Source organism: Pteropus medius, unplaced genomic scaffold (genome assembly GCF_902729225.1).
Source record: "Pteropus medius unplaced genomic scaffold, Ma_sr-lr_union100, whole genome shotgun sequence".
Classification (NCBI taxonomy): Eukaryota; Metazoa; Chordata; class Mammalia; order Chiroptera; family Pteropodidae; genus Pteropus; species Pteropus medius.
The window spans coordinates 6,582,319-6,607,959 of record NW_024346062.1 but is presented as its reverse complement, the minus strand read 5'-3'; the positions used below and the strand labels follow the sequence as shown (position 1 = coordinate 6,607,959).

General features: G+C 30.1%; 1 pseudogene; it reads right to left on the bottom strand.

Moving 5' to 3' along the window:
• Window positions 1–24,702: 24,702 nt before the first annotated feature.
• Window positions 24,703–24,821, bottom strand: LOC120612664 (uncharacterized; annotated as a pseudogene).
• Window positions 24,822–25,641: the final 820 nt, after the last annotated feature.

Below are 25,641 nucleotides of genomic sequence, written 5' to 3'. Positions count from 1 at the left end.
AAAATATAAAAGTATAATAATGATTTGTTTCATTCCAAAGAGCCAATACAAACCTAACATTAATAAGACTTTAACGAATAGCTAAATACAATAAATATAAAAGCATTAACAGCATTTTATATATCAGCGATGACTAACTTGAAGAGATACAGATTTATGTCAAAAGAAAAATTTTATATCTGTTTTGAGTGATCTCTGGAGTCTTTATAAATAAAAAGTTTAAAACATATTTGTGCATTTTATATAATAGTACCTCTGTATCTTTTATGGGCAATTCATCACTATTCTGGGTTACCTAAATTTTTACTCCAGGTTAAAATGCTAAAATTCAATAAAATATAAATTTTTACACTTAAAATAAAAAAATACCTTCTTGTCACTATAACGAATGCAATTTTGTTTGGAAAAAAAACTTGCTTTTTAGGAAGACAAATACTCTGGCAAATGATAGAAGAAAAAAATCTATTTACTGGTAGACATAAATATTTCCAATAAGAAACTATGTCAAGATAATGATATGCATCATTTATATAAGGCGTATCTCTCAATTCATTTTTAGAATCAAATTATCCTTCATGAATAATTTAAACCTATATTCCTGGAATAGTGATTTAAAATCATTACATTGTTAATGTATTAAGTAGTAAGGTTAAAATTAAAGCATTATTTAGCTTTCAATAAATTTTCTATTAGGTAGTTTGAAATGACGAAATTGCTTTGAAAATATCAAATAAACAAGATTTTTCTATCAGTCTATTTTTATTTCAAAATGTTTCTTAATCAAATAGAGTAGAAACAACTAATATTGTGAGTTTAATCGATGGAATATTATTACTGAAATATAAAATTCAAAGTACTATGATTTTTAAACTTAAAATGTAAAACAGAACAAAATAATTTCTTCAAAAGTTGTTACATTGAAAATGAAGGTAGTTCAGAGTTGCTTTACCATATTTACCTTGAATAAATGGAAATTTTTCACATCTAAAACATTTTAACTTTGAAATAACTCTTTTGAGTGGTATATAAAATAGGTTATATATTCTTCATAAAGTATTGCTTCTCTGTAAATATGTTCTAATGAATATACAAAACAGTAAGTCAGTGTTTACTTCAACTTTTGGGATGATGTATATAAGGAGAAAATACAAAGAAAACACTTGCTGACCTACTCTTGAAATATTTCTCATTGAATTAAGAAGAAATTTTTTCAATAGTAGCCTGTAAATGTAGATTTTTTTGTGTATATTCCATTACAATAGTAACAAATAAGGGTGTGTTTTATTTGTGACCAGGATTAATAGACTTGTACAAGAAAATTACTGTTCCTACACTTTTGTGCAGATGTTCCATATTCTATTTTTCTAATGGATGATAAATATCAAGATAATAACTTTAGTATTGACACTAGAAAACTTTGAATGCAACTTTAGAATTATAAATCCTTTAGTATGATTTCTGCACTAGCAAAATTACTGTAAAATATTTGTATATAATTTAATATCAGTAGCATAATGGTGTCACATCACTGTCTCAAACAATATGCAGAATATATTAACCTTAACAATGAAAAACAAAAGTAAGCTAAGATGAAGCTCTGGGTCAGAAAACAAGAAATATTTACTGTGATATGGAATCAGGTGTTTGCATCAAGTTGCTCAGTTTAAAAATATATCCCATGAAGGAGGAAGTTAACAGTAGTTTCTGACCAAAGAATCTTCATATTAGATTGTAAAATCAACAAGGAGATAATCAAAGAATGGGTCAAACACTAAGTTTCTCTATGAGAGTACAATCTGTAGAGCATCAATCTTCTCTTATCCATCAACCATGACAACACCACAATCTTTGAATAAACACTTGGAGATTTCCTATTTAATTCAGTTCTTGTACACACACACACACACACATGCACAGACACACACACAGTAAATTTCTTATAACTAATTCCATAGTTTGATGTGAAGTTTCATTCATTCATTCATTAGTTTTTCTATTCAACAGGCTCCATGCTAAGTCTGGAGCTCATGGAGTTCAGTCAAATACCACGGATATCCATAGTAACTTAGCCAGTATCAAGCTTATATTTTCACAAGAAATTCAAATATTAAACACATAGTTACCTAAACAATGTATTAATTATGTTAGTCTTTGGAGGAAATAAAAGTTTCATTTCTAGTAATTACATAAACTATTATTTAGTTATGTAACAATTGTGACAGATGTTATGAGGGAGAGGATAGTGACCTAAGAAAATAAAATTGAATAGACAAATTCTTTTTAAATCATTAAAAAGCTTGGTTTTTAATATGTAATATTAGAAATAGAATCAAGTAATTTTTTAAATGATTTTTCATTCGTATTATGAATTTTCACACCCTTCAAAAGAGGTGCATAGTTAATGGAATAAAGAATAAATATAACAATAATTTAACAGTGTATTTTAAAGAAATGATATTGGGTATACCTTAAGTTTAAAGATAATTGAAGGTGTGCAGGCTATCTTATACTTTGCATGAAAAGAAATTGCTTAAGAAATATAGTATAGAGATATTTAGATAATACCTTCCAAAAGAACGAATGAAAACTCTTGATAAGGGTTGGGAAAAATAAGGTCTGGTTCCACGTTTAATTTAATGGTAAAACTTAGACATTTGCTGAGATCAAGTTTTGACTATTTTGTCACACTCATCATGCAATCAGGGCTATTGGATCCTGGAAGTACTATAATCACTGGATGACTCTAATTTTTGTTTTGTAGACTAAAATAAAACTCTTGTCTCCCCAGATAGTAAATGAATTGAGAATGGAGCTTTCAAAATGAACTTTTGCAGTTTGTTTTTGATTCAAACTTCAGTTTCCATTAAGAACAACCTGATCTCCTGTACCTTTAATATATTGAGGACTGGTACAAACACTGACCTGCTCAGGCAGAAAGAAATGAATCTGATTCCCAAGTCCATTAAATGGTCAAGGTTCAAAAGCACAAGAATAATGGCTTTGGAAATATCAAGATGTTGGTGAGAAAATGTTTTTACATTGTTCTTAAGCAGAAGTACATCAAGTGGAAATATAACGAAGGAGGCCATGAGTTTTGCAACTTCTCGTCTTTTTGAGACTTAAATGCATAAGAAATATATGGAGACTTCATGAGCTCAATCAAAGAAATACTAGAAAATCAGCCCTTAATTTTTTTTCATGTATAAAAGGTAAAAGAGTCATAAGATAGTCACACTTTTTTGATGCATGTATATGTCTAAATAATATAATGCAAAAATTCCCATTGCTTATGTTAGATTCTATGCTGGTTATTTTTGGAATCTGAGGCTTCAGATTTATTAATTTAAAAATAATAATAATAATATAGAACTGTGCTTACTGTTCATATACTTTAATAACATATTGGATAGTGAAGTTGATGGTTTTATATATGTTAGTATTAGCTGTATAGAAAAGCAAATAGATGAAGTAATAAATACTAGGAAATTAAAAAATAAATAATTATTTTTTCACATAAAAAAAATACATTAATAGATCTGGCAGCGTAGCTCCACAAAATTATCAGGACCAAATCTCCTTTTATCTTTGTGTTTTGACCGAAGTGTGTGGCTTTCATCCTGGCTGTTACCTCATTGTTCACATGACTGTTAAGCTCCCTGCTGACAGATACCTACTTTCTCGGCAGAAGGAAGAAAAGGGGAGGGGCAGAATCTCAGCCTCTAAATTGAGTCTTATCCCTGAAGAATATTACCCAAGAGTTGCACACAATAATTTCTCTTATAACTTTTTGAGCAGAAATGCTAAGTATAAATTGGCTACATAGCCTCAAATAGCTGCAAGGCATGCTGGAAATGAAATATAGTTTTATTCAGTGGGTCACTTTATCTATTATAGTTATGAAAGAAGAAAGGTTTTAAATTTGTATATGCATGGCTAAATTTGAGTAAAAATTTAGCAGTCTTTGTCACAATATTGTAATTTATAACTTCTTCTTTCCCTTCCTTCCTTCCTTCCTCTCCCCATTATTTCTTTCTCAACAAATGAGAAAACAGAGATGAAAAAGTCCAAGTGACTTGGCTTAAGATTATATAACTATTCTTATTCCAAGTTCTGTATCTTTAACTATGCAATTTCATTTAAAATAAAACATGTTATTTAAAGTTAAAAACAAACTGCATTTCTTTAATCCATTTGAGTTGATTTTTGTGTATGATGTAAAATGTGTCCAATTTTATTTTTCGTAATTAGATATCCAGTTTTTCCAACACCATTTATTGAATAGACTATCCTTTCCTCAATGGGTATATTGACATATATTTGAAGACTATTTCACTGTATATGCATGGCTTGATTTCTTTGCTCTCTGTTCCATTGGTCTGTGTCTGTTTTCATGCTAAAATGATTTTGTTTTGATTACTGTAGCTTTGTAATATAATTTGAAATCAGGGAGTATGATTCCTCCAGTTTTGTTCTTACTTAAGATTGCTTTAGCTATTATTGGTCTTTTGGTTTCCATACAAATTTTATTTTATTTTTCCTATTTCTGTGAAAAATACCATTGGGATTTTGATGGAAACTGCAATGAATTGTAGGTAAATTTGGGTAGTATAGACATTAATTTTACCAATACATGAATAGGTTTCAATTTGTTTGTGTCTTCTACAATTGCTTTCATCAGTCTTACACTTCTCACTTCTTCGGCTAAATTTGTTCCTAATTATGTTATTCTTTTCGATGTTATTGTAAAACAAATTGTTTTCTGGAGAGGTCGTTGTTAGTGTATAGAAACATAACTGATTTTTGTATGTTGATTTTGTATCCTGCAATTTTACTGAATTTTTTTTTTTTTTTCCTGATGGAGCTTTTAGGGTTATTTTATATATAAGATCATGTAATCCACAGAGAAAAATTTAACTTCTTCCTTTCTGATTTAGATGCCTTTTATTTCTTTTTCTTGCCTGGTTTCTCTAGTTAGAACTTCCAGTACTATGCTGAATAGAAGAGGTGAGAGTGGGCGCCCTTGTCTTGTTCCTGATCTTAAAGAAAAAGCTTTCAGCTTTCCACCTCTGATTATGATGTTAACAATGAGCTTGTAACATATGATCTTTATCATGTTGTGGTGCATTCCTTCTATATTTACATTGTTGAAAATTTCTGTCATAAAAAGATATGGAAATTTTGTTGAATACTTTTTCTGCAACTATTGAGATGATCATATGATTTTTATCTTTCATTTTGTTAATGTTTCACATTTACTGACTTGCATATGTTGAACCAGCATTGTGTCCTATGAATAAATTCTGCTTGATCATGGCATATGATCCTTTTAATATGCTGTTGAATTCAATTTTCTATATTTGTATTGAGGATTTTTACATGCATGTTCATCAGGGGTATTGGCTTGTAATTTTCCTTTGTTGTGTTGTCTTGGTCTGGTTTTGGTATCAGGGTAATGTTAGCCTCATAAAACAAGTTTGAAAGTGTTTCTTCTTCTGTTCTTTTGAAAGAATTTTAGAAAGATTGATATTAATTCTTCTTTGAATGTTTGATAGAACTCACCAATAAAGTCATCTAGTCCTGGACTTTTGTTTGTTGGGAGGTTTTTCATTACTGACTCAAACTTCTTACTAGTAATCAGTGTGTTCAAATTTTCTGTTTCTTCCTGATTCAGTCATGGTAGTTCATATATTTCTAAGAATTTATCATTTCCTGTAGGTCATCCAATTTATTGGTGTTGTAACTGTTCATAGTAGTCTCTTCTGATCTTTATATCTTTATATTTGTGTGGTATCAGTCTAAATGTCTTTTCTTTCATTTCTGATTTTATTTATTTAAATTTCTTCCTTTAATCTAGCTAAAAGTTTGTCTATTTTATCTTTTTTTTAATCAGCTTAGTTTTGTTTATGTTTTCTAATGTTTTTCTAGTCTCTAGTCCTATCATTTTTTCTCTAATTTTGCTTTTTCCTTCCTCTGTTAACTTTGGATTTCATTCATATTTTTGAAGTTCCTTGAGATGTTGTTAGGCTATTTGAGATCTTTCTTTTTTTCTTAATGTAGCCATTTATTGCTATAAACTTTCCTCTTGGAACTGCTTGTGCTGAAAACCATAAGTTTTATTATGTTGTGTTTCCATTTTTGTTTGTCTCAAGATTTTTTTTACTTCCCTTTTGATTTCTTCTTTGACCCACTGATTGTTCAGAAGTGTGTTTATAGCCACATATTTGTGAATATTCCAATTTTTCTCCTGTTATCGATTTCTAGTTTCATATTACTATGGTCAGAAAAAAAAATACCTAATAAAATTTCAGTCTTCTTAATTTTAAGACTTGTTTTTTGGTCTAACATATAATCTATCCTGACGAATGTTCCCTGTGACCTTGATAAAAATGGGTATTAATTATCCATATATCCATTTTGTGTAAGTATTCTGAAACATTATTCTAAAAAAATTAACTAACGTTCATTCCTCAGTGGTAAGTAATATTTGAAATAACCTACCATATCATATAATTCTATCAATTGTATCAATTTTGGGGGCAAAAACCCTGAAGTATGAAAATTTCAGAATTGATAAACTACATTTTGTGTGGGTTAAAAAAAAACACAAGTACTTCATTGGGCAACAGGGACACACTCTTAATCTTATCAGACTAAAGACAGAAAGCTGTCCACAGGATCATTTTCACTTCTGACAACAAACATGTAGTACAGGGGTCCCCAAGACCACTCCTACTTCTGATGCCAAGTGAAAGTTTGAGGATTCTCAAAACCATCTTCAGTTATGATAATCACTATAAGGACTCACAGAACTTACTGAAAGCTATTATATGTATGGTCAGTTTATTGTAGTGAAAGAATACAGGTTAAAATCAGCCAAGGTAATCAGTTAGGAGTAGAGTCCATCAAAGTTCTACTTTCAAATATCCTCTTCCACTGGAGTCATAAACAGTGTTAACTTTCCTCACAATGAAGTGTTACAATATTCATGGTGTATTTGCTATCAGAGAAGCTTACCCAATCCTTGGTGTTCAAAGTTTTATTGGGACTCAATCATATAGATATGGAGTGTCTGTGTAACTATTAGGCTCTAGCTCCTCTAAAGATGGACTGAATACCACACGAACCAAAGCTACACCAAGAGCACATTTTTTAGACTATCTATTGTGGCCCAAGCCTCCCAAGAAAAGAAAGATACTCTTATCATGTAGGACATTTAGGTCCTAAAGCTAAGGGCAAAGCCAAACCTCTCTTTGGGAAAGGTTAAATTCTTTAGCACGCACGTACACACACACACACACACACACACACACACACACACACACACACACACACTTTATTTGGAAAAATAAATAAAATAAGTTAAGATGTAAATAGATGCAAATGCTTATCATTTTTGAGACATAAAACAGCCTCATATTCTACTGATGTTTTATTTTGGGAAAAATAAAACAACCTAGACATGGGATGGAGAATTATTATCTGCCTTTTCTTTTTGTGTAGAAAAAGAAAAAAAAATGAGAATTATACTAATGTCAATCTTGTACTTAGAAAGAAAATTAGATATTCTTTAAATGTCCTAAAATAAAACTTAGGGTGATGCACAGTTCAACTTCTGAGATTGGAATTTCAGCTTTAAATTTATAGTGTGTAAAATGAAACAGACTGTAAAAAGCAAGTACCATATACAGCAAATAAGAAAAATGTTATGAAGTTCAGACTCAGTGAGTAACTATAGTTATGGGTTACAAATGTGACAGAAAAGAGAATATACTGCCAGCCAGATTTCAGTTTTTCAACTCCATAGTTCTCCATCTTGCAAACTGAGAAATATATTTCACCATTTTTGATTTAAACATAGTTGATGAAACTAAGGAATAGTTCCTCTCTCCCACAGTGAAAGTAATGATTTGTTTAATGTATTTTTCCTCTGGTTGACCTAGCGGATTTGAGGAATGAATGGTAATTTGTATAATGCATTTTTTAAAAAATATAGCTCCTGACACAAATAGGAACAAAAGAAATAATATTTGCAAGTGTTTCAGAAATGCATAGAACAACCCAACAATGATTTGCAATATTTTCTTCTTGATTAATAAATATGTCATATGTATTTCTCAAAATACAAACTCAGCTGCAATTTTTCAGCAGCAGAAATTACATAGAAACTGTTAATTTGTTGAGGAATTACTGTTTAAAAAGTAGAATAAAAGAGTCTATCAATTATAAGAGAGTATACAAAAACTTCACAGTCTTTACAAATGAAAATGGCCAATTGAGAAAAAAGTATCTACCAAATGATTGCTTGCTACATAACACCAAATATGAGGTGTGCAGATATTTTCTATTAAATTTCTTCATGACACAAAAATTTCAGAATAAAGACTTGATATAATATTTAAAATGTTTGGTATTATAAAGGCTTGGTAGCTATACTGACACTTTAAATTTATTTTTAGGCAAGTATATCATTAGTTAAAAAATGTATAAGGTTATACAGGGATAACCTGTTTTACCAATTTAGTCTTTTATACATTTATATGTCAATGTGTGTGTGTACATACACAATGCAATATAATTTTTATTTTGTTTAGAAAAACATTTGCCACTATTATGTAAGATGGCAATTTTCTACAGTATTAGAATTTCTGTGTGAAATTTTAATGTCAACATATTAACACCACTTATTTAATCAATCTCTTGTTTAAAAATGTATCGTAAAATTAGTTGCTTCATGAAGAATCCTTCAACAGTTATATTTATACATTATATTTGTTCACTTTCTTTTGAGAGTTCATTGTCTACGTACTATTCCCGATAGTTTATTAGTATTTATATGTATATATTTTAATTTGCTTCAACTTGTTATATAGTAAAGATTCTGATATTATTTCATGTTGATTATGAGTTTTCTCAATTTCTCTTTGTAATCTTGTTTATGACAGTTTTTACTATATTAAAAATTTGTATTTTTATTTAAATTTACCAATATCTTGTTTATAGTGCTGTCTTTGTTATTATTATTAGAAAAAAAACTCAATTTCATGTGTCCATTTAAAAATTTTCATTTATCTAATTATTTTGAGTAGAAGAACATTTTTTTGAAGAGATTAATTTTGAAAGTTTTTTTTTCTTTTAATGTGAGAGATTTAGGAGGGATAGAAATTAGAGTACTACCTACTTTGATCTTTGTTCTTACAGTGAGGGGAATCTCAAGAGTTACACCCTCACTGAGAAAGATTGCCTATGGACACTTTTTCCACTCTTGATAACAGCTTTTCTGTTATATACCCTGCCTTACACCTCATTTACCTTCTTGTCCTTTTTCCTTCTCAGAAATAATGCTCTTTATCAAGTCTCTTATTCTAAAAATTTAAAATCAGTTTTGGATAACCGTAATATATAATATTTCTCACAGGAGAAATGTCACCTCTTTATTTCAACCTTTAGTATACTTCCAACTTCCCTGGAATGGGTGTTGACACTAAATCTGTTCAATTGCAGTTTATACAAGTAGAAGTAATGGATACACTCTGCTTCTAAACGAGCCTTCCACATATTACCAGTGGGAATCAGCTAGAGTTTTTCTGAGATTATCTCTTCAGAAAGCTTATCTTTCAAAAAAAATTAATAAAAATAATTCCCTTATTAGGTATGGCTACATCCTAAAAAAGAATGTGAATAAGGAGCATTTGTCTCCTCTTTGCTTATTTTGGGGCCATTTCACAAAAATGATGAGCCAATTAGATGTTATTTCTTATAAAGTTATTATAAAAAATTATATCCAAAGGTATATATATTAATATAGCATAAGGAATTCTAATAAAAGGCAAATATCCCTGACTAATCTCCCCACACAGCTTTGCAATCAGTAGCATCCATATTAAATCATTTAGTGTGTTAATTCTCTGTTCCTCACATTCCTAGTACTAAATAAAAAAGGCATAGACTCTTCTATTTTTCTGCTTTACACATGCCTTTGTAACTCCCCACTTGTCAGTTTGAGATGTCAGGTTACCTTCACCTCTCTCCACCAAATCCCCTCACAAATACTTTGTGATATTTCTAAACTGTAGTGTTATTATTTTATGTTCTGCTATTAAATACCTTTGTAATCTCAAACTTGTGTTATTCGTGCCCTTAAAGTTTGACAGTAAGTCATTATTTCTTCACTATGTAAATTGAAGATATTACCATGCCTTTACCTCTCTTTTCCTTCCACTTCTCTAAATAATGCATTGGCTTTTATGGTTTTAAAATAGACACAGTTTATATTTTGTAGTTTGTCTATAAGATGACTCTAATTGTTAAAAATACCTTATTAATATATAAAATGTGACATCCAGTAGTGCACTGACGTTTCATTTTTTTCTTCACTATCAGGCCATCACACAAAGTTTATGTCCCTTAACAAGCATTTCTTAAGAATAAAAGTTAGTTTCCTTGAACTGGATCTATTGTTCAAAATTACGTCACATTTAAGTGTGCATCTTTATCTATCTGCATCTTTATCGTTATAAATATTACATTATTTCAGCTAATATTTTTCTTAGATATGCTAAATTCCATTCTTTATATGAATAGGATGTATCTTTAAAATTAATTTTTATAACTGGGTTATACTGGAATATAGGACAGCATTTTATGTCATCTTCGTAGAACATCACGATAATAACAAATTAAATGATCTTATTTTTTTATAATGATCTTCCTCCTGCAAACCCTACAAGTAGACTCTCCTAGATTTTCCAGGAAGAGAATGACATCTTATAAAAAATGATAATTTTAATCTTTTTTCCTATTAGTTTTATATCTTAATGCATTTTCTTGTCTTTTATCACTGTTCCAAATAAAATTCAAGTTTCCTGAGTGCAGACCATGTATATGCTTGTTCATACTCAACAAGGAAACAATTATTCTGCAAATATTATTGAATAAATTAACATGTGTTTTTAAATAAAAGTGGTATGCGTTAATTCCTTATATTCTTCCTGATATTAGAACTTCTTTCCATGTTTTATCCAGTTATGCTTCAGAACTGTCATGGATCAGTTACTTCTTACCATCCATTTCCTCCTTTTTTGAACTAGAATGTCCATAGCATTACTTGCACTCTTCTCAGTTCTTTAAATTTATTAACTCACATAATTTTCTAAATAGTTCTGTGAGGAAGATTTTATTATCATCTGTTTTTCTGATGAGTAAACTGAGCACAAGTAACTTTGTCAAACACCACATATCTAATAAGAATTAGCTATAATATCTGAAATCTGAAAAGCTACAAAATTTATGTACTTGACCTTATACTCCACTGGTTTACATTTACTTTTCTAACTAAAAGGTAATTGAGATTTTTATCTTTTCTTTAATCTTAGATTCGCTCAGAAAGTATTTTGTTTGATTATATTAATTGCCATTATTTCAGTAGGACATTAAAGAAAGCACTTAAGTAAAGTATACTTTGTTTACTATAAAACTCATTCATTTTATGTGTAAATTTTGATGTTTTCGTAAATTTATACAGTGTGCTATCACCACTGCAACCCAGTTTTAGAACATTTCTCTTACCCAAACAATGTCCTTCATGCTCATTTTCAGTTTGTCTGGTCCCAGACAACTACATATCTGCCTTATGTCTATACAGTTCTGTCTATTCAATAAATTTCATATATATACAATCATGCAATTTAATCTTTTGGGTTTGGCTTCTTTCACTTAGCATGATGTTTTTGAGATTCATCCATGTTACTGCATTTAATAACTCTTGCAGAGATTGACTCCAGTAAGGTAACATGAAGAGCTCCGCTGTCCCACTCCTCAGTGAACTGGTGAAAATTTTAAATAATTCAGTAAAGCTACATACATACATATATATATATTTATATATATATACACACACACAGAGACAGAGAGTTGAGTATTGACTGGGTGATGGTTACATACATCTGTGAATATATTAAAAGCCAATTTTTAAATGGGTAGATAGTATGATATGTGAATTATATCTCAATGAAGATGTTTTTTAAAAAAAGTTACATTTTTTCTTTTTATTATGGACATATATTATATTGTACACATATCTCAGATTTAGTTTATCCATTCACCAAGTTGACAGATACTGGCCTGATTCCACTTCTAGACAATTAGAAATAATGATTCTATGACCATTAGTTCAAGTCTTTGAGTAGATATAAATTTTTATTTCTCTTGGGTAAATACCTAAAGGTCAAATTTCTAGAACACATAATAGGTGTACGTTTACCATTTTAAGACACTGTTAAACTCTTTCTAAAGTACCTTTATTCACCAACAATATATGAGGCTTCCAGTTTCTCCATATCCTTGCCAAAACTTGGTATAATGTCTTATTTTAATTTTAGCCATTATAGTGGATGTATAGTGGTATATCATTGTTGTTTTAATTGTATTTCCTTAACATTAATGACATTGAGCAAATTTTCATATGAATATTAGGCATTTGTATATCATCTCTGTTTATTTAAACATTTTCTCCATTTCAAAAATTAGGTTAATTTTTTCCTTATTGTTGAGTTTTAAGAGTTTTTTTTTTTAAATATTTTGGATACAAGATCTTTATCACATATATGTTTGGCATCTTTAGGCCAATCCATGGCTTACCTTAATTTTTATAATGATACCATTATAGAGCAAAAGTTTTTAATTGTGGTGATTCAGAGGGACTTTGGAGGTATGGAGGTAAATTTATGGCCTCAAAATTAATATTAAAATAAAAATCTATAATTTTATAATTAATTTAAATATATTAAGTAAGCTATTATTTTGATGTAGTATATTTATAATGGTAAGAGACAGGGGAAAAAAAATCCTTGAATCTGCTAATAGTATTTATGAGACCACAGCCATTAAAATTTCTTTCCATTGATAAATACTTAACAATTCTTCACTGCTAAAAGGATGTACAAAGCTCAGAGAGAATTTGAAAAGTTCTGAAAATGGAAAATACTTCAGAAATTTTGAGTCTCTGGAAACATCTCTATCATGTTGGATGATTGAACTGGAAAGAATATCAGAAAATATCTGTCTTAAAATATTGAAATGTCAGCCCCCTAGTTATTAAGCATCAGTCTTAATCCATCATCTTCCTTGAATGAATATTCAAAATTTTAAAAGATGTGTACGTAGATGAATGGATGGCAATCATTTAAAGAATGGACAACATCTGAAGTACTTAACATGTCAATTAAACCACTTGAATAAGATAGGTATGAAAATAAAATCAGGTACATAATTGAGTTTTATTTTTCATTTTCTAAAACTCATTCAATGAAGTTTCCTCTTTAAATGCCAACTCTATTCATGGTTTTGTATATGATTAGTTCTGGTGTTACTCTGCTGCAGCTGCTTTTCAAGAGTTACAAAGACCTATCAGAGGACTGCAAAAGCAAATGAAGCAATAGACATTCAAGGTGGGTGAAAAGGGGACTAATTGATGCATTAACCCTTAGCAAGTAAGATTTCATCTGCAAAATAACATTATTGGGGTCTTATTATAGTCTCTTAAGTGGGCAAAGAGCCATGACTTTGAAGTCATATACGTAAAAGTCATAATATCGGTTTTCCATAAGTCAATGGAAAGGTCATTATTAATATGTTTAGTTATTTAAATAAGAATCTACTGAGAATTTGTATAGTTACATTACTATTGATACTTTAAATGTGATTTCTTACAAAACTAGGTGATTAAGTAAAGTTGAAAGTTATCATCCATTCATAATGGTAACAATTTAAACTGGATTTATATATTGAACTACACTTACTGATTTATTCTCCAAAAAGCAAAGCCCCTCTATGACAATGAGAAAGTAGCTTCTGACCACATTCACTCTTCTGTAGAATAAAGCTGGTACACTAGGTCATCTTTCTTTTCTTTTTCATGAGAAGTTGATGGTGAAATTCATTTAAAAAATTTTAATATCTATTATTCTCCAAATAAAAAATAGTCTATTGTGCTTATATTGTGTGATACTCATTATATCTATTACAGGCAACTAAATTATCATGGAATGTTCATCTCTGTAATTAACTACTGTTTATCTAGGTATTGAGACTATTTTATATTTGATAGATCTATAAATAAACAGCATTTGTCAACTTATTCCATTAGTAAATGACTTTTTGAACTCTAGATTTTTAAATTATTAATTTAAAAATTAATTACATAACTTTGTTATTTTTATCTAGAGGTTGTTGTTTGAAAGAGTCAAACAATGTAGACTAATATATTTTATTTTTCAACTCAAGCCTTTGTAGAAATGTTGAAAATCCAACTACCAGTCAGCAGCTTTCATAGAGCAATTGCTCTTTGATTGTTGGTAGTTATGTCCTGAAATAACTTTTCAAATGAAAATTTTAAATACAAAATAGAAAGAATGTAAATACAATTTAGAGTAAAAAGATTTGATCTTTAATAAAACTAGCAGAAACAGAATATTCCATGTTTTTGTTCCTTACTAAACTCCATTTCAGTGATATCACCAACTATAATCTTATTAAGTCCTCTCATAGTTTCTTCAAATAAAAAATAATCCCTGAAAAATGATGAATCGATAGTCTTTTGTACTCTCTACTACTTAATACATTCTGGAAGAAAATTTTTGATTCAACCAGGGTCACTGGTACCATTTAAGTATATCTTCATCATATACAAATAAAAACTAATCTTTCTTATCTGGGCTGATTTCAGAGCAATATTAAATCTCTAGGCTTTAATAGTTTTAAGATATTGAATGCTGACTGTACTCTTTTTTAAAAAGCATTTCTTACTCCTTTCTTTGTTGATGTTTCGAACACTAAATTTCAAATTCCAGAAATGAAATATGCGTATAGAAAGTGTTTCATTCTTTGCCTTGTCCTTGTGAAATATTACAAGGCTAAGGCATTTGATTTTTCCTATAGCGCAAAGTAGTATGGTACTAATTAAATAGAATGCCTGTCATCTGTTTTCTTCCTTGAATATAAAATCAGAAGTGGAGTCTTGGCAAATAGTCCAAATAGCAGAATTAACCTTTAAAATATAGGTGATTTCTTCAGTATGTTCTATGAATATTGTACATAAAATATAATGAAGTACTGTAATGTAATCATCTCTTGATCACATCTAGTGATGAAATATACATTGGACAGTCATTTTAAGATTTTAAAAAATTCTAATTCTTTCTGGTGTTGGGAATTTTCCTAATTTAGATTAGTTTACACTTAGTTTAGATTATTTACATTTCAATTTCTTAAATTTCTTGACTATATTTAGTCAGATTTAATGTACCACATTACTACATATTCTTTTGGGAGTGAGAGAGGGATTAAAGGTGATATTGGCAAGGAAGAAACCTGAACAATCATTTCCCTTGGCTATAGAGCATTATTCCGTAGGACGCTGATCTTTTTAACTCCAACATTACTATAAATAATAGTACTAGCGAATGCTGACATATGTTTATGAAAATGATGGTCTGTCATAAAGCATTTTTGAGAAATTAAAAAAAAAAATAAGGCACTGAGCTTTTAATATGTTTATGTTGTAAATCCACAGAAGAGGATTTTCTTTAAACAAGTTTTGAAGAGATTACTGAAGACAAAAAACAAAAACAAAAACAAAAACAAAAAACAAAAAATCTTCTTTTGAGACCGGTCTTCCACTGAAATCAAGTGGAAAATCCAGTTTTATAGAATTGCTGTGCATGATGGTATCTTGAAATCTGCCAACAAGAGTAGCAGTAGGAACAAAGACATGAAAAGAACCAAGAGTTGCAGTTTCAAGTTTCCATTTTTAATAAAAGTAACATACTTTTTGTGTCCATAAAGAAAGCCTTGAGATTTTTTTTTTAAAGCTTCTGGAGTTGTAAACTACTGAGACTAATTATTACTATTTTATTATTTTTAGATAGTGTGCCAACACAATGTTGGCAATTTAACACTGACAGCTGCTTAATTGTGGATGTTTTCAATGACCTACTTTTTTGAAAGAAAACCAATCTAGGGATCAGGGTATTAGATAATAAGAAATCTATTTGTACTTGCTTTGATTTGTTATCCTCACACTCTTTAATGACTATTTCTCTTAAGGACTGATCACTTTCAGAAGTCTGAGCATGTAAAATCTTTAAACCTATTTGCAATAGATGGCAATAAAAGACTGCCATTTCAAATGGACAGAGACTCTTCATTCCATTTCAACTGACCTTCTCCTCTGACTGTCACTTTACTGTTGTGGAATTTTTATGAGCTATATTGCTGACAATTTTTAGGCCACTTAAACTGTGTCTTTAAGAAGAGCAGGGTTAAAAGTATATCTGCAAATTTAGTCAAGTAACCTATCTTCTTAGACATATGATTATGCTGAATTGATGTATGAACTACAAATAACATCAATCAATCCTCCAATTTGTATATGTTACATTCTTAACCTCTTAGTTGCTTATATCACGGATGGCTTTCCCACTGGTAGTATATCAGTACAGTTCTGACATATAGTGGGCAAATGTTTTGAAATCAACTCTAGGAAAAGGTTATTTTAATAAACTAATTGATGAAAAATACAAGGTAAATTTAAACCTTAGAGCTGTCTTTCAAAGTATTATTTTCAAAAAATGGTGAAAGTCTATATTCACACATCCCACTCAACAAATAAAACTATTAATTATACATTTTTCGGAGTTGCGAGGTCTGTAATTTATGACGGACTTATTAAATTTCACAAATATTTGTCAATGGTATGGGGAGTCTAAAGCCCAGTTTTCAAATTTTTCATGTAAAAGGACTGAAATAAAAGTAAAAAGCAAAAAGAAAAAAAACCAACAAATTTTTCTAACTATGCCCAGAAATCTGCTGGTAGAACGAAAACCTAATTGCTTTAAAAAGCACACAGATATAAGAGAACTTTCACAATCTAAAAATAAAATATGCTTTATACTAGAAATTGTTCAGAGTTAGGGAAATGATTTCTTCAACTTTAAGGCCTATAATCTATACATTAATTTTAAAAGAACTTTTTCTCTTCAAAATTTAATGTCTATTATAATCCATACTATTGGATTTGACTAAACATCTTCTCTGTCTAGGAAAATGTTCCTGTTCTACATATAGTAGTAACCACAGAAGGAACCTAGCCAATCTCTCAGAGTACCTTAAATCCTTGTGATTCCTTAGTAGCACAGCACAGTGAAGGCTAATATGATCCTTAGCCTTCCTCTAGTTATACACTGAATAATAGCAAAAACGATATTGGAATCCAGGTTGTCTGACTCCATTAACAATTACACAATATACATTTCTAAATAACATAGTAGGGATTTTCGGAGAAAAAAGTAAGGCTAATATGTTTGGAAAAGTGTGGTTAAGGGAGGTGGAGAAAGATGAATATTCCTGGGCACCTTTCTATGCATACATCATAATATATCTTAGCCTACACCAATTCTAGCACAGTGGCAGTGTATAGCAGAGAGAAGGAGACACCTCATATTGCTCGTACATGCCATTTACCTTCCATAGGCCACTGCCTCTTTGGTTTCTTTTGTTTCATCTATGAATTATGAGATTCGAAAGGCCCTGCAGATGAAGTCCTTCTGAAAGAAGGTAAATTACTGAACAACAGGAAGCAACAGTGACAGTAAACACTACAAATTGCAAAGAATTTTAACTTTAACTTTCTCCATCATTTGGCTTCAGTTCCAGATGTTGAGTTGTGAATTAAAAGGAACATTATGTGGCAATGTCAGTTATCTCTGGAAAAACTTATTTCTCAATGGCCTCATAATGGAATTTGCTATCTGATGAATAGCAAATTCACCACCTCTCAGCATTAAAGGCCCTGAATTTTGGTTTCTCAATACATAGAAACCAAATCCATTTCTCTTATAAAAACTTATCATCCAAGTTTATGAAATTTTTTATAAAATTAATAATGAAATACACATTTTCACAGACTTGAGAATAGATCTATATCCATGTCAGTTCGTTTTCTTTCCATGCAAAAATAAGAGGGAATGAAAAAGTAATCAAATAATTTATTACCATATAAGGAGAAATGACTATCAAGTAACAGGCATACTCCGGTTCTAAATAGCAGAAGACAAATGCATTCTTTTCTGTAGGAAAGTTATGGAGAGTTATGTAATAATCAGGATATTTTGAGCATGACATCAGAAAAATTAAAGTTAGAAAATCATATGCTAAAAACTAAAAAATGCTACAATAGCCTGATTCATCCATCTTACTCTATGCATGGTCTTGCCAATGGGACTGAAAATCTTCTATGTTCACAGTCCTCTTTTATTTCTTCACAAGAAATCTGATCTTAAAAATTGAACCAGAATATTTGAGTTCTGTTAGATGAGTCTCCTCTATAGAAAGCTGAAAGAATGGGTACAGTCAAGATTGCCTTCTGTGACTAGTATTCCGTGATTCATCAAAACCTTCTCCCTAGCTAGCATATAATTAAAGTTCTCTTTGATTTCCATTTCCCTGGTGATTAGTGATGTCGAGCATCTTTTCACATACCTGTTGGTCATCTGTATGTCTTTGGAAAAAAGTTTATTCAGGTCCTTTGACCATTTTTTAATCGTGTTGATTTCTTTGCTATAGAGTTGTATGTGTTCCTGACATATTTTAGATATTAACCTCTTATCAGATATGTGATTTGCAAAAATTTTTTCTCTCATTTCATAGGTTGTCTTTTCACTTTGTTAACTGTTTCCTTTGTTGTATAGAAGCAAGTTTGATATGGTTCCTATTTGTTTATTTTTGCTATCACTTCACACCTAAGAAGGCTATTATCAAAAAGTCAGAAGATAATAAGTGTTGGTGAGGATGTGGAGAAAAGGGAACCCTGGTATACTGTTGATAGGAATGTAAATTGGTATAGTCATTATGGAAAATAGTATAAATCTTCCTTAAAAAATTAAAAGTAGATCTACTAAATAGATCAATTAAAATTAATCCAGCAAGTCTACTTCTCGGTATATATCCCAAGGAAATAAAATCACCGTCTTAAAAAAGTATCTGCATCCCCATGTTTACTGCAGCATTACTCAGAACATGCAAGATATGGAAACAACCAAGTGTCCATCCACAGATGAATGGATAAAGAAAATGTAGTGTATATACACACAATGGAATATTATTCAGCCTCTAAAAAGAAGAAAATCATGCCTTTTGAGACAATATGGATGAATATGGAGGACATTAGGCTAACTGAAATCAACCAGACACAGAAAGATACATATTGTATTATCTCATTTAAGTGTGGAATCTAAAAAGATAAATGCCAAACTCATAGTGAGAGTAGAATGGGGGTAGGGAATAAGAAATATGGCATGATATTGGTCAAAGAATATACACTTTCAGCCATAAGATGATTAAATTCTGGAGACCTACAGCATGGTGACTATAATTAAGAATGTGTTGTATATTCAAAATTTACTAACAGTAGATCTCAAGTGTTTTTACCACAAAAAAAGGGTAACTATGCGAGATGCATATGTTAATAGCTTGATTGTGATAATCATTTAAAAATATATCTGTATATCAAAACATCACATGGTACACCTTAAAATGTACAATTTTTATCAATCATACTTCAATAAAATTGAAAAAAAAAAATTAAAAACCTGGTAGTAGCTAATATAGGAGGCTTTCCCAAAAAGTTCTCTTTCTCTAGATGTTCTTCTCTTCCATTTAGTTAGATTACAGTCAAGCTTTTTTTTAAACAAATATGAGATTCAATTTGCCTTTTTAAACATGAAATTCTTAACATATTACAAAATAACAGATCCCTTCAAGTCTAAATTTACAATTACTTAAAAATTCACACATGCACACACAACAGACACACATATGTACATACACATTTGCTTTACTTTAAAATACACTTTCAGAAGGTTTTTGGATACCCTGAAGATCAGGTATTTCTGTAGCCTTCATATCACTTGGTACAGTGTTGGATATACAGTAGATGGTAAAAAACATCTGTTTATTAACTTCACAAATATTTATTAATTACCTATTTTATTCTAGGCACTCTACTAGATGCTATGAACATAAAGGAAAAACACATATGGACTATGATCTTTCTGTCTAGTTAGAATATTAGGATTTGCTACAAATAATATCTAGGACATTTTATGTGATTTTTAAAAATTCTTTATTATAAAAATAAGTCAAATACTCTTTCCAAGTTATTAAGCAAAACAATGGAATTGTATGTTTCGACTAAAATTATATTATACCTGAATTAATCTGTATATTGTATATTTTGCTTTAAATTCACAGGGTTACATGTGGTGTTCACATTTTGTATTCTGCTTATAAATATAGCAGCAATTTCTAAAGTCCATTTGGCACTTTCCGATATGAAGATTCTTTCTGGATACCCTGAAAATTTTCCTAATGTTTCACCTTCAAATATCTACTTATTTGAAGGGTAGTTCAAATATGTGTGCATGCATTTTAAACAGAATGACTGATGCAACCATACAGTATACTAAATACTGTATCAATCTTGGGTCCCGGATATTTGAGCCTTACCACATGAAATACATTTAGCATTTAGACTTCTTTTTGAGAAATCAGTTAAATTTAAATAAAAGCATTACCTGAAAGATCTTAAACTATGAAGAACAAATAAAGTTAAGACTGTACTTGAAGTAGGAGTCTTTATGAGGAATCTTATTTAATAAAAATTAAAATGCTTGGATGATAATAAATTGAAGAGGGCAAGCAGTTACTAAATCTGGGACATGCTCAAGATATATTAAAACATGTAAGTGCTGGAATCTTCCGCCAATGTTTCTTTGTGTTACTTTCTTTGGGGAAAATCATGACTTTTTCCTTGGTAAAATAACAATTCTTCAATTTGGATGTTTTATATTATAAGCATTAAATCATTGTAAAAATCAAATGTGTGTGATCATACTTGGTTTAAATTGATCAGTTCTTCACAGAGGAGGATTACACGGTTGCCACTGTTTTTTATTAAAGCAAAGAAAAAAACAGATTTTGACTTACTTTTCCTTATAGTCCACTCATTGACTTTTTATTTGACAACATAATTGACTGCAGAGCTCAATGAATTAACAACTTCAAAAATAAAACAAACAAAAAAATAGATTACTGACGATCTGATGGTTCTTTAAGTATCCGACATAAAATTAATTATCTTACATTCTAATTCACAGTTTTGTCTTTAAGAAAATACTATCTTGGTTTAACTGAAAATAAGTAAATGGTGGCAGCTGGCAAGGAAGAGGAAGTCAATAATAATAAGATAGTATTTGAACAAATAGTATAAAGTAAATGTGTTCAATAATACGATTAAAGTTATATGTAAAATATATGTGAATATACATTATATTACATATTTTTGTTTTTAAGTCTTGTTGTTTAAAGAGGACATATTTTATTATTGCTCTTATTCTGAATTGGCATTTCTCTTTATCAGATTTTTAAAATTCTGTATCCTGGCCAATGTGTTACACAACACCGGAGCTCTTGACTTATTAACCTGTATTCGTTGGTTATTCTATTTCAATTTTATTTACTAATTGTGATGGCATTGGCCATTAGTAAGTCAAATAAACTATTCCCTTAGCAGATGATAGGTCATTTATTAGAGTAAAGATACTAAGAGCTGAAATGTACAGATGCCATTAAAATGTTGGGTAAAATATTTCCTTTTAGAATTTTGATAGCTGAAAAAACCTGGCAAAGCAATAGTAAAGGAGCTTGTGGAGTGGATTCAAACAGAGACAGGAAAAAAAAAAAGAAATATATATATTTCTTTTTTTTAAATATATATATATTTATGATATTAAACTACCTATCTCATCTTTCAGATTGAGAAGCTGAAAAATTTTAAACTATTCATTATAATATCTACTTGTGTGGTGCTCACACATTGAATGCATAAAACTCCAAAGGACAATAGCATTAAATGTAAATGTAAATACAAGAGCATAATAGATGCTTTTGAATTATTTCGCTTATTCAGTTTTCTTTGTATAACTAGATATGGCCTTATGAGACATGGTTTCTTCTGTAGTTAGTCCACATCGTTAGATCTTGGATGTGTATTATGCTTGTTACATGAATATTCTTAAAGAGAGCTGAGTTTGGATAAATAAGAGGAATTTCTTAGGGTGTGTATTTGGAAACAAGAATTTCTGGAACTAAAAATATATTTTAGATTTATACCTTTAATTCTCCTTGAGAATTGGAAAGAATAATCAAAACATATAATGGAAAACAGTTTTTTCTTCTTGTGGTATTTATTAGAAAGTCTGAAATCAGTAAGTTTTACCATGGTTCAGCATAATTTCTTAATGTTAGCACATAATTGTGCATAGATACCATACTACCTAGTTATATTTTGCTACTTCACTACTTGATTATTGACTACTACTAACCAATGAAATTGTAAATTTTAAAAAGCTGGAAGATTTTTGTCATTAAGCATGAAACATTTTCATGACATGCCCTACCATTTCACAATTTAGTCAGTCATTGAAGATATCAGTCCATTTTTAATAATGTGGGGGATTTCTATTTTTATATTTTTGAACTGAATTTATATTTATATCTATATAAAATAATGATATTATGGGCCCCCAATAGGGCCACTGTACAGAGACACTTCAAAATATTCTACTTCATGAGAATATGTATGTCTAGAGGAGCCTCCAACATGGCTTATCTTTTCTAGTAAGGGTCACTAGAGAATGCTTCAAATAAAGAGTGATGAATATCAGTCATCTAATTATGTAAGAAACAATGAAAATTAGCATAATTCTACTAGTTAGGATAATTGTCTTCCTTGCCTGATTAAAATTTGACATTTCACAGATTGGTTTATTTTTTCATCTATTCAATTGTTCAAGCAACTCTTCTGAGCACGTTATAATTTTCTTTCTTTTTTAAATGTTTGTTATCTATTTTGTGAAAAGGCAAAAACAAAATTGCTGTTTGTTAACTTTCAAAACACAAGTCTGTAGTTAGAAAATTTGTTATTTTAAATTTAACATAAGAAATTACATAAATTTAGAAGGATTTTGCTTCTTGGTCAGATTGGAATTAATTGAATAAGATTTTTCTGGCATATTTATTTTTAGTTCTTTAAATCATGATAATAAGTAATTTTGTAGTGTAGTCCATGTATGAATAAGTTCATTGTATTTTAATTAATACAAAATTTACAGTTTTAACTGGAACTTCATTAAATAATAATACAGAAAAAACCTGAACAGGAAAAAAAACTAAAAAAATTTATTTCATGATCGTTGTAATATTTAGTGTTAGGTTTGATAGTGTGCAAATGTTTCAATAAAAATTGTTTAACCTCTTGCAAAGACTTTAACTTTTTGTTAAAAATGAAAAACTGTTCTTTTAATTAAACAAATATGTCATTCAAAAATCTTTATCTAGGGAAGATACTGTCCTTGCTTATGATTAGACTTGAAGACTAATTTCTTCATTTAACAACAGTATACTTTGGGATCTTTTTTAGTGCTCAAGAAATATTACTTATCAGTATTAGTATCACATAATATGAAAATAGAAATTTATTCACTTACCTATTTATTTATTTATTTATTTATTTATTTATTTATTTATTTATGGTGGCATTGTTTAACAAAATCTAGGTAAGTTTCAGGTATACAATTCAACAGTAATTCATATATATTTTGCATTGTATGTTCACTGACCATAGTTAGATTTCTTTCTGTCACCACATATTTGATCCCTTTTATTCTGATTTACTTCCTCTCATCCCTTCTTCCCTCTGGTAACCACTAGTCCACTGTCCATGTCCATGAGTCTCTGTTTGTTTGTCATGTTTGTTTGTTGCTTTTAGATTTATATCTCACATATATGTGATATCATACGATTTTCAACTTTTTCTGTCTGGCTTATTTCACTTAGCATGATTATCTCAAGTTCCATCCATGTTGTCGCAGATGGCAGTATTTCATCTCTGCTTATAGCTGAGTAATATTCCATTGTATATATGTACCACAGCTTCTTTAGCCAATCATCTATCGTAGGACATTTCGGTTGCTTCCATGTCCAGGCCACTGTGAATCATGCTGCTATGAATATCAGTGCAAATATCTTTTTGAATATATGTTTTCAAGTCTTTGGGGTAAATACCCAGTAGAGAGATTGTTAGATCATATGGTAGATCAATTCTTAGTTTTTTGAGGAACCTCCATACTGTTTTCCATAGTGGCTATACCAATTTACAGTCCCACTAGCAGTGTATGAGGGTTCCTTTCTCTGGATCCTCTCCAAAACTTGTTATAACTTGTCCTGTTTAAAACAGCAATTCTAACAAGTGTGAGATGGTATCTCATTGTGGTTTTGATTTACATTTCTCTAATAGCTAGAGAAGTTGAGTATCCTTTCATATGTTTGTTGGCCATTTGTCTTCTTGGTGAAGTTTCTGTTCAGGTCCTCTGTCCATTTTTTAATTGGATTGTTTTTGTTGTTGTTGTTGTTATTGAGTTTTATGGGTTCTTTGTCTATTTTGGATATTAGGTCCTAATCGAAGGTGCTGCTTGCAAATATATTTTCCCATTCAGATAGTTGTATCTTTGCCTTGTTGATGGTTTCTTTTGCTCTGCAGAAGCTTTTTAGTTTTCTTTTTCTTTTCTTTTCTTTTCTTTTTTTTTTTAACACCTACAGCACCTGTTATTCCTAGGTGGTCTCCCATTCAAATACTAACCAGGCCCGACCCTGCTTAGCTTCCGAGATCAGACGGGATCGGGCTTGTTCAGGATTGCATGACCTTATCATTTCTTCTATAAAATTTATTTTTTGCGGTCTTATGTTCAGGCCTTAATCCATTTTTAGTTAATTTTGGTGTGTGGTGACAGACAACAAACAGTCTAGTTTCATTCTTTTGCAGGTGGCTTTCCCATTTTTCCAGTACCATTTATGGAAGAGGCTTATCTTTCTCCACTGTATATTTTTGGCTCCTTTGTTGAAAATTATTTCCCTATGTAAACATGGGTTTATTTCTGGACTCCTGATTCTGTTCTACTGGTCCGATGTCTGTTTTTTTGCTGATACCATGGCATTTTGATTATTGTCACTTTGTAGTACAATGTGAAGTCGGGCCTCCAGCCTTGTTCTTTTTACTCAGGATGGTTTTGGCGATTCAGGGTCTTTTGTGCTTCCATACAAATCTGAAGATGTTTTTTGTTCTATTTCTTTAAAAAATGCCGATAGGATTTTGATGGGAATTGCATTAAATCTGTATAATGCTTTTGGTAATAAGGTCATTTTAACTATGTTGATTCTTCCAATCCAAGAACACAGAATATCTTTCCATTTTTTTGTATCTTCTTCAATAACTTTTAATAGCATCTTATAGTTTTCATTATATAAGTCCTCACGTTTTGTTAGATTTATTCCTAGGTATTTTATTCTTTTTGTTGAAATTGTAAAAGGACTTATTTTTTCCACTTCTTTTTCTAACAATTCATTATTAGAGTATAGGGATGCTATGGATTTTTGAACATTGATTTTGTATCCAGAAAGTTTACTTATTTGCTTATTATTTCTAATAGCGTTCTTGTGGAGTCTTTAGGGTTTTCTATATAAAGAATCTTG